Source organism: Bos indicus x Bos taurus, chromosome 13, assembly GCF_003369695.1.
Source record: "Bos indicus x Bos taurus breed Angus x Brahman F1 hybrid chromosome 13, Bos_hybrid_MaternalHap_v2.0, whole genome shotgun sequence".
Lineage (NCBI taxonomy): Eukaryota > Metazoa > Chordata > Mammalia > Artiodactyla > Bovidae > Bos > Bos indicus x Bos taurus.
The window spans coordinates 20,045,328-20,060,182 of record NC_040088.1 but is presented as its reverse complement, the minus strand read 5'-3'; the positions used below and the strand labels follow the sequence as shown (position 1 = coordinate 20,060,182).

The window sequence follows — 14,855 nt, the reverse complement described above, 5'->3', positions numbered from 1 at the left end:
GGTTCCACATTGAGGACACCTCCAAAGTTATCTGTACTATAGGAAGTTCGAATGATGTGGGAAGTGCTTTGGTTAGAAGTAAGGAGACTGATTTGGGGCTTGCCACTCACTGCCTGCTTGCCTTCCACCACTTTGGACAGCTCTCTCCTCATTCTGGTCTTAACACCCCTTCTGTAAAATGGTGGGGCCTCTTCTAGCTCTGGTCTCATCAGTGACAAAAGGCCATCTTCTATACCATTCATTTGCAGCGCACTGTCTGGCCCCAGCTTTGGTTTGTTGGTTACAGATTGTAAAGCCTTAGATTCTCGCTTCCAGCTCCAGAGGGGGAAGGGGAACCATCCAACTGTCTCATTAGCATGGAGAAAAGAAAACAGTAATTACTTGTGCCTCCCTTGATGATTCCTGCAGGGTTGGTTTTTCGGGGAAGGAAAAGGGGAAAACTGGAGACAGCTTTGGCTGAGGAGGGAGAGATGCTGTTAGCTGCCCAGAAAAGCAGAGGCAAGAATGATTGTCTCGCATGTCTGTCATATTCTCTGGACATTCCTCCAGGGAGCCTAGAGACTGCCTGGATTGAGTTTCATCTATTTATGGCATGTATAGTGTTCTCATACATGGACATGAATTGGGCTCGAGAGCCCTAACGTCACCTGTCATTAAGAAAGCAGCTGCCCTCCCAGGCCTCTCTTTGTGATATGCTGTGCGTCCTGACACCTGTCTTTATTGGGGAGTAGAAGAGGGTTTTACTGAGCCATTTTGTGACTTGGCTGCATTTTTATTATGTTGTGAGGTCATCTTTTTAACCCCCCCAGCAACACAGCCAGTTGGTTTATTATGCCAGGGCATAGGCAACACACAATAGAGCCAGTCAGAGTCAAGGTCAGGTATTCTTGTCTTTGGAAGGAGTTTGGAACTACAAGACCATGGGGTTTGGTCCAGGCTGGGAAGAGCTGACCTCACAAAGATTGAGGCAGTTAGAGTTTTGAGGCCAAGATGTTAGGGGGCAGGCTGAACAGAACTAAAATAGATTGGCAGATGTGGCTCCTGGGACAAAAACTGTTTGCTCTGTGGCCAGTCTCATACTCCCTGCTGTCTGGGCAGCTGCGCACCTTCACGTGCTGATGGTAGCAGAAATGGGCCTGAGACTCCCTGCAGGAGGGCCCTGCCTGACTGGACCTGGAGCTGTTAACGCTATGATTGTGTCCTGTGACTGCTCGCTTGTGCCTTGGCTGTCACCCTGGAGGCCTAGAGAACTAGCTTCCATTTTCCTTCCTCTATCTCGAGGAAGATGTCACTTCAGAAACACCTTTTCAGTCTTCCTGTATTCCCTGGAGTTTGCTCTACTCTAAACAGCAGGGATTCTGTAGGGATGTTGTTCATTCACTAAGCCATGTCTTGACTGTTTGCAGCCCTGTGGACTGTAGCATGCCAGGCTCCTCTGTCCACTGTCTCCCAAAGTTTGCTCAGATTCATGTCCATTGAGTCAATGATGCTATCTAACCATCTCATTCTCTGCCCTCCCCTTCTCCTTCTGCCTTTAGTCTTTCCCAGCATCAGGGTCTTTTTCAATAAATCAGCTCTTTGCATCAGGTGGCTGAAGTATTGGAGTTTCAGCTTTAGCATCAGTCCTTTCAATGAATATTCAGGGTTGATTTCCTTTAGGATTGACTGGTTTGATCTCCTTGCTGTCCAAGGGACTCTGAAGGGTCTTCCCCAGCACCACAACTTGAAAGCATTAATTCTTATGCCAGGGCATAGGCAACACACAATCAGCCTTCTTTATGGCCCAACTCTCACACCTGTACAAGACTACTGGGCCTGGCATAAGTGACTCAATGATAGGTATTTTTTTTTCCATCTAAGTACCACAAAAGATGAATCAAACAATAAAAAAGACTTAAGAGAAAGGAAAAATGTACTTTTGCTATTACTTATTATGTATCATTGGGGCTTCCCTGGTGGGTTAGACGGTAAAGAATCTGCTGACAGTGCAAGAGACCCAGGTTTGATCCCTGGATCTGGAAGATACCCTGGAGAAGGGAATGGCTGCTCCCTTCAGTATTCTGGCCTGGAGAATTAACACAGACAGACGAGCCTGGCAGGCTACAGTCCATGGGGTCAGTTCAGTTCAGTTCATTTCAGGCGCTCAGTTGTGTCCGACTCTTTGCGACCCCATGAACTGCAGCACGCCAGTCCTCCTTGTCCATCACCAATTCCCGGAGTCCACCCAAACCCATGTCCATTGAGTCGGTGATGCCATCCAGCCATCTCATCCTCTGTCGTCCCCTTCTCCTCCCGCTCTCAATCTTTCCCAGCATCGGGGTCTTTTGAAAGTTAGCTCCCCACATCAGGTGGCCAAAGTATTGGAGTTTCAGCTTCAACATCAGTCCTTCCAATGAACACCCAGGACTGATCTCCTTCAGAATGGACTGGTTGGATCTCCTTGCAGTTCAAGGGACTCTCAAGAGTCTTCTCCAACACCACAGTTCAGAAGCATCAGTTCTTTGGTGCTCAGCTTTCTTTATGGTCCAACTCTCACATCCATACATGACTACTGGAAAAACCATAGCCTTGACTAGACGGACCTTTGTTGACAAAGTAATGTCTTTGCTTTTTAATATGCTGTCTAAGTTGGTCATAACTTTCTTTCCAAGGAGTAAGCGTCTTTTAATTCACAGGCTACAGTCCATGGGGTCATGAAGTCAAACATGACTGAATGACTAATGCTTTCACTTTTTCATCATTAAGGCCCAAAGCCTTAGTTATTCTAATTTTTTCCTAATAACCTTTTATTGTTGTTGCTGCTGTTGTGTTTCTTTATTTTTTTAAAAATAGACTTAAATAGTTTAACTGTTTCTTGACAATCTTGTTTGATCCATCAGAAAATCCTGCAGGAAAGTAGATACTATGACCCTTATTTCACAGACAGAGGAAAAAGATCCAGAAAGGTGAAATGACTTGACATGGAAAGTCAGAACATGGAGCTTAGAGTCAGAACATGGAGCTTGAGATTTTGGTTGGACCTTCTAGACCTTAGAACAAAGGTTGGTGGGGCAGTTATTTTATTCAGTCACAGGTTCCCAAAGTACTTCGTGTCTTCTACTTGCCAGACTGTGTCAGATACTTGAGCTGTTACAGTTAAGAAGACCCTGCTGCTGCTGCTGCTGCTAAGTCGCTTCAGTCACAGCAGCAGTAAACATCCTCTTCTCTTCTCCCCTCCCCCTCAGTTCAGTTCAGTCACTCAGTCCTGTCCAACTCTTTGCGACCCCATGGACCGAGGCATGCCAGGCCTCCCTGTCCCTCACCAACTCCTGGAGTTTACCCAAACTTATGTCCATTGAGTTGGTGATGTCATCCAAGCATCTCATCCTCTGTCATCCCCTTCTCCTCCTGCCCTCAATCTTTCCCAGCATCAGGGTCTTTTCAAATGAGTCAGCTCTTTGCATCAGGTGGCCAAAGTATTGGAGTTTCAGCTTTAACATCAGTCCTTCCAATGAACACTCCAGACTGATCTCCTTTAGGATATTGACTGGTCGGATCTCCTTGCAGTCCAAGGGACTCTCAAGAGTCTTTTCCAACACCACAGTTCAAAAGCATCAATTCTTTGGCGCTCAGCTTTTTTCACAGTCCAACTTTCACATCCATACATGACCACTAGAAAAACCATAGCCTTGACTAGATGGACCTTTGCTGGCGAAGTAATGTCTCTCCTTTTTAATATGCTTTCTAGGTTGGTCATAACTTTCCTTCCAAGGAGTAAGTGTCTTTTAATTTCATGGCTCCAGTCACCATCTGCAGTGATTTTGGAGTCCCCCAGAATAAAGTCAGCCACTGTTTCCGCTGTTTCCCCATCTATTTGCCATGAGGTGATGGGACCAGATGCCATGATCTTCGTTTTCTGAATGTTGAGCTTTAAGCCAACTTGTTCACTCTCCTCTTTCACTGTCATCAAGAGGCTCTTTAGTTCTTCTTCACTTTCTACCATAAGGGTGGTGTCATCTGCATATCTGAGGTTATTGATATTTCTCCCAGCAATCTTGATTCCAGCTTGTGCTTCCTCCAGCCCAGTGTTTCTCATGATGTACTACTCTGCATATAAATTAAATAAGCAGGGTGACAATATACAGTCTTGATGTACTCCTTTCCCTATTAGGAACCAGTCTGTTGTTCCATGTCCAGTCCTAACTGTTGCTTCCTGACCTGCATACAGATTTCTCAGGAGGCAGGTCAGGTGGTCTGGTATTCCCATCTCTTGAAGAATTTTCCACAGTTTATGGTTATCCACCCAGTCAAAGGCTTTGGCATAGTTAATAAAGCAGAAATAGATGTTTTTCTGAAACTCTCTTGCTTTTTCGATGATCCAGCTGCTGTTGCTGCTAAGTCACTTCAGTCGTGTCCCACTCTGTGTGACCCCATAGACGGCAGCCCACCAGGCTCCCCCGTCCCTGGGACTCTCCAGACAAGAACACTGGAGTGGGTTGCCATTTCCTTCTCCAAAGCATGAAAGTGAAAATTGAAAGTGAAGTCACTCAGTCGTGTCCGACTCTTGGCGATCCCATGGACTGCAGCCTACCAGGTCCCTCCATCCATGGGATTTTCCAGGCAAAAGTACTGGAGTGGGGTGCCATTGCCTTCTGATGATCCAGCGGATGTTGGCAGTTTGATCTCTGGTTCCTCTGCTTTTTCTAAAACCAGCTTGAACATCTGGAAGTTCACGGTTCACATATTGCTGAAGCCTGGCTTGGAGAATTTTGAGCATTACTTTACTAGCATATGAGATGAGTGCAATTGTGCGGTAGTTTGAGCATTCTTTCGCGTTGCCTTTCTTAGGGATTGGAATGAAGACTGACCTTTTCCAGTCTTGTGGCCACTGCTGAGTTTTCCAGATTTGCTGGCATATTGAGTGCAGCACTTTCACAGTATCATCTTTCAGGATTTGAAATAGCTCCACTGGAATTCCATCACCTCCACTAGCTTTGTTCGTAGTGATGCTTCCTAAGGCCCATTTGACTTCACATTCCAGGATGTCTTGACTCTAGATGAGTGATCACACCATCTGGGTTGTGAAGATCTTTTTGTATAGTTCTTCCCCTCCCCCTACCCCCATTCAAATCATTGGATTTTGAGGTAGAAAGAGCTCCAGAGTTTATCTGGTCTTCCTTTCATGTTGCTACATGAGTAAGGCAGATCATGAAGCAAGCACATAGACTTTGGTGTAAAGTAAAGCAGACATAGGTTCAAATCCTAGCTCTGCTGCTTGCTAGCTATTTGACTGAATGTTACAGTTAGCCTCCTCACCCATCTTCAGTTTTAGTCACTAAATCGTGTCCAGCTCTGTTGTGACCCCATGGCCTGTAGCCTGCCAGGCTCCTCTGTCCATGAGATTTCCCAGGCAAGAATACTGGAGTGGGTTCCTTCTCCAAGGGATCTTCCTAACCTAGGGGTTGAACCTGTGTCTCCTGCATTGGCAGGCGGATTCTTTACCACTCAGCCACCAGGGAAGACCCGTATTCAGTTACCTTGGCTATAAAGTGGGCATTCCATCACTTGCTTCACAGGGTATTAGGATCAGGAGGGTTGCCAACATAACACCTAGTCCAGCAGTAGCCCAGGTCTTTCTGTCACCCTGCATCAAGGCCTGGCCTAAGCCGTTGCTCAAATGAAGCTTCTGAGGCCACTTCTAGTCAGACTGATTCCCACCACCCCTCCCCGACCCCCCGCCACTTTTACAATACATAGCACTCTTGAAACTGTTAGGTTGTACGTAATATTCTTTTTTTTTTTTAAAGATTTGATTTATATTTGATTTATAAGGTTGTGTTATTTTGTATTAGTTTCTGGTGTACAACAAAGTGATTCAGTTATATGAATGTGTATTTTTTGTATTTTCCAATATGATTTATTGTAGGATATTGAATATAGGTTCCTGTGTTATACAATAGGACCTTGTTTATTTTATATATAGTTTGTATCTGCTAATCCCAAACTCCTATTCTCACATCCCCCCTTCCCCTTTGGTAACCATAAGTTTGTTTTCTTTGTCTGTGAATCTATTTCTATTTTGCAAATATTCATTTGCATCATATTTTAGTTTCTACATATAAGTGGTATCATACAGTATTTTTCTTTCTGGCTTATTTTACCTAGTACGATAATCTGGGTTCATCCATGTTGCTGCAGATGGCACTGTTTCATTCTTTTTTATGGCTGAGTAAATCACTACAGATGGTGACTGCAGCCATGAAATTAAAAGATGCTTACTCCTTGGAAGGAAAGTTATGACCAACCTAGATAGCATATTCAAAAGCAGAGACATTACTTTGCCAACAAAGGTCCGTCTAGTCAAGGCTATGGTTTTTCCTGTGGTCATGTATGGATGTGAGAGTTGGACTGTGAAGAAAGCTGAGCGCCGAAGAATTGATGCTTTTGAACTGTGGTGTTGGAGAAGACTCTTGAGAGTCCCTTGGACTGCCAGGAGATCCAACCAGTCCAATCTGAAGGAGATTTCTTTGGAAGGAATGATGCTAAAGCTGAAACTCCAGTACTTTGGCCACCTCATGCGAAGAGTTGACTCATTGGAAAAGACTCTGATGCTGGGAGGGATTGGGGGCAGGAGGAGAAGGGGACGACAGAGGATGAGATGGCTGGATGGCATCACTGACTCGATGGACGTGAGTCTGAGTGAACTCTGGGAGTTGGTGATGGACAGGGAGGCCTGGTGTGCTGCGATTCATGGGGTTGCAAAGAGTCGGACATGACTGAGCGACTGATCTGATCTGATCTGAATATTCTATTGTGGTTTTATTAATCATTGTAAAGATTCAGTGTTGTCTTGTGCTGACATAGCCATATTTTCAAGAGGTGACAGAACTCACACAATGAAGACAGGTCTGGAATGAGACCATAGTGGGATGAGATCTTTCCAGTTACCTGAGTACTGCTGTACCAGGCTGTGTGTATATGGAGTTCTTCAACTGAGGCCTTCAAGGCGAGTCAGTTGTGCCATGTTGGGAGGTAGGGCAGTGGAAGCTGGATCAATGGAAAATTCAGCTAGCTATTTATGTTAGATCCAGCTTTTAAAACACAAGTCTTCCAAACTTTCTGAAGAAGGCGTACTTTCTTATCTACCCTTTGGCCTTATGTCTGGCACCTGTATCTTTGATGATTTTTTTTTTTTTTTTTTTTAATTTTGATTGTGCTGTGTCTTCGTTGCTGCATGCGGGCTCTCTAGTTGCATTGAGCAGGGGCTACTCTTCTTTGTGGTGCCTGGGCTTCTCATTGTCGTGGCTTCTCTTGTTGCAGCTCACAGGCTCAGTAGTTGTGGTGTGCCGGCTTAGGTGCTCCATGGCATGTTGGATCTTCCCAGACCAGGGATCCAGCCTGTGTCATCTGCATTGGCAGGTGGATTCTTACCCAGTGTGTCACCAGGGAAGTTCTAATGATTGTTCTTTTTGACCTATTTTGGATTTTTAAAAAACAGGAAAAGCAAAAAATAAAAAAAGATCTCGTGTGTGTGTGTGTATACAAGCCACACCTTTCATGTCTTGGCTGTTGTAAATAGTGCTGCTATGGACATTGGGGGGTGTGTATCTTTTTGAATTAAGAGTTTTCTCTGGATATATACCCAGGAGTGGGATCATACAGTAACTGTGTTTTAGTTTTTAAGAATCTGCATACTGCTTTCCCATAGCCTGCCTAATATTCTTAGTATATTTGTAGGAAGTTGACACAGTCTTGCCCTGGACTACTAGGAGCCCAAGGATAAGATTTGTTCTCTTTCAACCCTGCATCTGCTATAATCCCCAACCTAGAGTTGAAACTGTGGCTAACTAGACCCAAGAATTGTTTTTTGATTGATTGGATAGAAGACTTGGGAGGATTTGCAGCTGACAGAGCTGTTAAAGATTTGTCTGGGTCTCCCACCTTCACTCTTCCCCTTTCCTCTCCTGTTACAGTATCACATTGATTCTTAAAAAAATCCTTGTGTTGTAGACAGGATGGGAATTGTATCTCTATTTTGTAATTAAGGAATCTGAGGCTCAGATTAAAACTCAGGTCTCTTGTTAGGAGATAGATCCATAGTAAGAGTAGTAGAAATTTGAACAGAAATCTTAACTGACTAGGTCTTCATCGTCTAGAAGCAGTAGTAATGTTTACACGGAAGAAAAACAGAGGAACTGTTCTGAAGCCTTAGTGGATGGTGAGAACAGAGCTTTGATTGTAGTCACAGCCAGAGGTATTTTCAAGAACACAACAGAGAGGAGAGGAAGGGTTCAGGATAACTTCACCTAATTGTTAGGCCTTGAAGATTAAGATAAATTTGAATATGAATAAATGAAGAGAGTCGTTCCAGGTGAGACAGCAACATGGATAAAAGTATGGTAACTGGAAGGCCCACGGTCGTAAGTGATGACTAGACCCGTGGTGTAAGAGTCTAGAGAGCAAGGCTGAGGTGATTGGGAGCCATGCCATTTTTTGGAGCAGGGGAGTGGCATTAGGAACAGGAGTTTAAAAGTGTGGGCTCCAATAGATTGGAGTAGAAGGCGCGGGGGAAGACTAGTGAAAGAGAGACCAGGGAAGAGGCTACTCTTAACAGCCTGTTCTTGTAATGTCAGTAAATTCTAAGAAATACTCCAGCAGTGCAGGCAGGAGATAATGAGATCCTGAAGCAGTCCTTCTCAGAATGGCTGTCATTCCTTCTTGGAAATAAAATAGTACATGTAAAGTGCTTAACCCGGTACCTAGACGATTTCAAAGTGTGCGTTAAATGTTAATGGCAGTTAAATGACTGTTGTGGTGGTGGTGATTATCATAGTTTTGTGCTCACAGTATCCTCTGGAACTACCTGGCTGAAGGACTCAGGAGTCAACTGGTGTTTAGTAAAAAGCCTGGACTGCAAGTAAATGGAGAGTATCCCAGGGTTGGGTATAAATGAGGGCTCTGAGTCATGTCAGCCAGGACTAGAGCATGCGTTTTCTGTCTTTTTTCTTCTGTTTTTTGAGGAGTGGTATAACGTGTGATTAAGAAGGCAAGCCCTGGAGGTTGAACTCAGGTTGAAGTCCCAAGTCTGCCATCTACTAGCTGTGTGACTTGGGGCAAATTTACTTAGCATCTCTGTATCTGTTTTACCTTAGAAAAAGTGAAGAATGTAATATCACACCAACCTTACAAGAGTTTGTAAAGATTTAAAGAGTTAATACAACCAAAGGGTTTACAACAAGGCTTGGCACTGTGCTACTATTCTCTTTACCCCAGTCATTTCTACCCCACATTCCAAGTAATATATAGGAGTTTCTCTGTCCCAACAGAGGACGGGGTAAGTGGAGAAAACTGAAGTCAGCCTCATAGTGCTTGGAAGTTTCTCCCATCTGGGTTCTAGGTTTTGGAAGCCTGGAGGAACCTCTTTCTTTCCATCACTACATTCTAGTTCTGTAGACTTTCTTGTTCTTAGTGTAACAAGCTTCCTCTTGCCCATTATTGCCTCAGGGCTTTTGTGTTTATTTCCCCTCTCTGAAGCTCTCTTCCTCTGATCTTTGCAGATCTCACCCCCTTACTTGGGTCTGTGTCTAGTGACTGCTTCTTGGAGAAGTCTTCCTTAACTTTTATCTAAAATAGACCTCATTTCACTCATAGTCGTTCTTTCTTTCCTTGCTCTGCTTTATTTTTCTTTATAGCCCTTAGCACAACCTAAAACTGTTTATTAACCTGTTTTTTGCTAGGTTGCAAGACCTGTAAGGGCAGGAACTTCAAATGCATGCATTGACCTAAGCTCAGGCCTGTTTTGAGCAAGACCCTGACTGACTTCTCTCTGTTCTAGGTGAGCCCTCTTCCCTGAGGCAGTTGGTGCTGACCCTGTAACACAAAAGAACTTGCCGGCTGAGCTCAGCCTTGCTACTGGTGAGTGAGGGTACCTGGGCAAGCTTGGGCCAAGATACAAAGTGACTAGTTTGGGGCTTATTTTTACCCTTAGTACAGATAACTTACAGGTAATTACTCTCCTACTCCATGCCTAAGAGACTGTCATAGGCAGACAGTCTGGGATCACTTACCATAAATAAAGCAAAAGCACGCTCAATTCCTTCTGGCTTCTGCCTGCTACTTTCTGCTGTGTGGTATCCTGGACCTGGCTAAACCCATTCTCCCACAAACTCTCTTAACATGACTTCATAGACTTTTCTGATTTCAGTCTTGAGTGTGACCTACCAAGCCCAGACTTGGTTTTGGGAAATCCTGTGGTTTTATCAGTCCTGCAGAATATCGATCATCAGTGGAGCTGGGGATGGAGAGTTAGAGTGGGGCTTTGTGAAGGGAAAGTCCAGCAAAATTTAGAAGGAAGACTGCAGATGGTGAAATAGGATGGGAAGTCAACATAATAAGAATCAGTTGTGTTATGGATCTCATTTATACTATATAAAATCCCATTTTATAGATGAGGGAATTGAGGCTTAGGAAACTGAAGTAATATGCCCAGGGTTTATGCCTGGAAATCCATAAAGCTGATCTTAGAATCCAGGTCAGTCTGTGAATACCATTCTCTCTGACTTGGCATGCTTTCCTTGGACTGCTAATCTCCTTGGAATCATGATTTTTCTTATAAAATTCAAGAAGACAGACCTTCTTAGGGGTTCAGGAAGGAGGCCTAGTTATTTGAAAGGCCCAGCAAGGCAGGCAAGAGGTGGGGGTCCCTTCTGAGCAAGGACATTTTTAGTGAGGTGGGCCAAGAGGCTGGAAGGAAGAACCTCCAAGCAGGCAGAGACCCAGGCTTAAATATGAGTGGACGGAGAAGAAAACATCTGTAACACTTGGGACCCCATGAGCTCTTGGGCTAGCATAGACAGGGACCTGGTGAGCTGACTTGTAGTTGGAAAACCTGGGGGTTTATTGTCTCTCTCAATAGTTACCTTTGGATAATCTGTTTGCCTATTTTTGTTAGAGTGCCTCCATGTACCTTCACATGTTTATTTTGTGTATACCAACCATATAGGATGTTGTAGAGAATCAAATGGGAAATGCAAGTTGGAAAGCTTTGCGAATTGTAAAAACTGAAGTGAGAGAAGTGAGAAGAAAGCGTTAACAGGTGTCTCTGGCATCTCAGTCCCTGACCTTTAGCCACCCGGCTCCCCAAAGGCAAAAGGGAAGGTTTTGTCTTGGAAATCTACACTGTAAATTTTCTCCCATGCCCTCTTCTTCCTCTCCTCCTGCTGCAGGCCCTACCAGAAAACAGTTGAAAAGTTCCACAAATTCAGTCTTTCCAGGGCACAGAGACAGAACCAGGCAGCATTGGCAGCCATCATTTGCAGCGTGTAGTCTGCGGAGTACAGGTTTAAATGCACTCTCACAGCTTGGCTCCAAGTCCACTGCCAGTACAGATGTCATGGTTGTTTTCAGGAGTCCATCCACAGCATGTGTCTGTATTCACTGACTGCTTCCACTGGGATGTTGCTTTGTTACCTACTGTTATCTTAGACCAGGAGGGCTATTCCTATTTTGGCCCTAGGTTCCCCACTTACTGCCACCCCTCACTACTATTAGTGAAAAACTCATGTATACTGTAGCTTCATATCCTATCAGAGGCTGTGATCATTTCACTTTTCCCACCATTTCTCTCATCCTTGGCCAGTGATAGAGTTCTTCATACTCTCTTCGTATTCTGTAGTAAGGGACATTCTTTTCTTCCCGCTGCCCGCCTGAGGGTGCACAGAGGGATCTGTGTCCCCACTTGAGGCTCCTGGAAATCTGCTTTGACCAACCTTCCCTCCTTTTCTAAATCTCCAGACACTTACTGTCATCTCTTTTTGTCTTGGTTAATCTAATGTTCTTTAGCTTCTGGCCTTTCCATGGCCTGGGCATCAAGCTTGGATTTTATTGTTCTTATGACAGCTGCCCTGCGAAGTAGTTCCATTGTTGATTCTTTTAAAATATGAATGCTACTGCTAAGTCGCTTCAGTCGTGTCCGACTCTGTGCGACCCCATAGACGGCAACCTACCAGGCTCCCCCGTCCCTGGGATTCTCCAGACAAGAACACTGGAGTGGGTTGCCATTTCCTTCTCCAATGCATGAAAGTGAAAAGTGAAAGTGAAGTTGCTCATTCGTGTCCGACCCTCAGCAACCCAAAGGACTGCAGCCTTCCAGGCTCCTCTGTCCATGGGATTTTCCAGGCAAGAGTACTGGAGTGGGGTGCCATTGCCTTCTCCGAAAATATGAATGGTTCCATGTAAAAAACTGTATAATATACTGATACACATGTAATAGCTTATTTATCTAACATCCTCAGTTTTCCAGAATCCAGCTAAAAAACAAAAGGTAGCAAAGCATGTGTCATACCTTGCACAGTGCTAATTTATTCCTATTTTTATGTGTTGTTGTAACAAGCTTAACAATCTGGTTTCTAAACCCCCAGAAGATTAAGAACAGGGCATATAAAGGGGAGGAGGAGCTGCTATATTAGCAGCAGCAGAGGTGAGAGCTGAAAGCCAACTGTAAGGGAGATATAAAAGAAGAATGATAAGACAGAAAAGTTAAAATGGGTATGAAGGCCGTACTTTAAGGGCAACAGCCCTGTAGACATCTGTACACTTCAGTAAGGTAGGGCTAGGTAATTTTTAAGGTAGTTCTTGAAGGCCAGTAGTATCAAAGAATATTTAATTATTTGCAGTGTCTGCTATAGTATCAGATGCTACATTGAATGCTCTACATAAATTGATTTTGTTTTCATCACACCTTGAAAGGTAGGTGGTGATATTCTCATTTTATAAATTATAGAGACTTAGAGAGGGACACACCCACTCCAGTGTTCTTGCCTGGAGAATCCCAGGGACAGGGGAGCCTGGTGGGCTGCCGTCTGTGGGTTCGCAGAGAATCTGACACAACTGAAGCGACTTAGCAGCAGCAGCAGCAGCAGAGAGGGACACACAGGCAGTGACTGGAAGAGCTAATAAACTTAGAATTTAGAAGAATCTGGTTCTAAAAAGCCAAGTTTTTTCTATTATTCTGCACCGTCTCTTCAGCTGTGGCCTAAAACCTCAGTCCTTCGCAGCCTCTTGGGACAGTGGTTTCCTCCACCCCCCGGCCCCAACCCTGCCTTTATTCATTCTCTTGAATATGAATGTCTTTTCCTTTTAAAGATATCCATTCATTTAGTGCCTATTTATTGAGTGTCCACTATGTGCCAGGCACAGTTTTAAGTGTTTGAAATGTAGCAGTGAAGAAAATAGTTTTCTCTCCTGTAGCCTAAATTCTAGTGGAATATAAACAAATGAATATGTTGAAAAATAAAGCAGGAAAAGGGAATAGGGAGGCACCATGTGATGAAAGAAGGCCTCCATGAGAAAATAAAATCTGTACAGAAATATGTACAAGATGCAGTAGTGTGAGCTGTGTGTATATCTTGGGGAATAACATTCCAGGCATAGAGTTTGGTAAGTTTGGAGGCCCTGAAACAGGAGCACGCTTAATGTTTTGAGGAATAAAGGAGGCCAATGTAGCTAGAGATGAATTGAGCAATAGGAGGAGTGGATTATGGAGAAGTCACAAGGGTAGACAAGAACTCAGATCACGTGGGGCTTTATTCTCAGCGAAACAGGAAGCCGCTGGACATGTTTGAGTAGGTGAATGACATAATCTAACGTCCATTTAAAAAAAGAATCCCTCTGCATGATTGTATCGGCCAGGACCTCCAATATGTTGTTGAACATAATTGGTGAAAACAGACACTCTTACCTTGTTCCCAGTTCTAAAGAGAAGGGATTCCGTCTTTCTGAGTACTTAAGTGTGATACCAGTAAGTATGATGTTTGCTGCAGGGCTTTTTGGTAGACTTCTATTTATCAGGCTAAGTAAGTTCTCTATTTCTACTTTTTTCAGAGGTTTTATTATGGATGGATGTTGAATTTTGTTTGTGTGGTTTTTTATCCTTTATTCTACTAACATGGCACTATGATAATTGATTTTTGGATATTAAACCAACAGCATTCCTAGAATGAATCCCACTTGGCTATAGTGTATAATCCTTTTTGTATGGTCTTGATTTGGTTTACTAATATTTTGTTGAAGATTTTTGCCTGTATTCATGAGAGATGTCAGTCACTAGTTTTCTTGTTATGTCTTTGGTTTTGGTGTCAGGGTAATCCTGGTCTCTTAGGCTAGAGAGACTTCCCTCTGTTTTCTGGGAGAGTTTGTGAAGGATTGTGATTTCTTTTTTGAATTTTTTAGAAACATATTTCTTATTTTAATTATTCTTGGCTGCGCTGGATCTTTGTCGCTGCACTTGTTCTTTCTCTAGTTGTGGTGCGTGGGCTTCTCTCTCATGGTGGCGGCTTCTGTCCTTCTGGAGCACGGGCTCTAGGCACCTGGGCTCAGTAGTTAAGGCTTATGGGCTTAGTGGCCCTGAGGCATGTGGAATCTTTCTGAACCAGGTGCTGAACTCAAGTTCCCTGCATTGACAGGCAGATTCTTAACCACTGAACAACCAGGGAAGTCTTTGATTTTAAATGTTTGATAGAACAAGCCATGTGGACCTGAACTTTTCTCTGCTGGAAGATTCTTAATTACTAATTCAAAAATTCTCATGATAGGTCTACTCAGATGTACTGTTTTTTTTTTTTTTTTTTTCTTTTGTGTCGATAATTTCTGTGTGTCTAGGAATTTGTCCCCTTCATCTAAGTTGTTTAATTTTGTGGCTTAAAGTTGTTCATAGTATTGCCTTATAATCTTTTTTTAACTCTAGAAGGTGATAACCCTTTTTTTGTTTCTGATTTTGGCAATTTGTATTTTCTCTGTTTTTCTCTTGGTCAGCCTTACTGAAGGTTTAATTTTGTTGATTTTTTTCAAAGAACCAGCTTTTGGTTTCATTGTTTTTC

At 43.6% G+C, this 14,855-nt stretch overlaps 1 protein-coding gene across 5 annotated transcripts in view; it reads left to right on the top strand.

Annotated features, from left to right (window-relative positions):
* Positions 1-14,855, top strand: part of RALY (RALY heterogeneous nuclear ribonucleoprotein) — a 90,423-nt gene that overhangs the window by 31,509 nt on the left and 44,059 nt on the right. For 3 of the 5 annotated variants that reach the window (XM_027558772.1, XM_027558769.1, XM_027558770.1), the window contains exon 2: positions 9,815-9,894. The exons of the other annotated variants lie outside the window; for them this stretch is intronic. The gene's annotated coding sequence lies outside the window, so the exon portion shown is untranslated. The remainder of the gene's footprint in view (positions 1-9,814; positions 9,895-14,855) is intronic. 5 annotated transcript variants of the gene reach the window in all.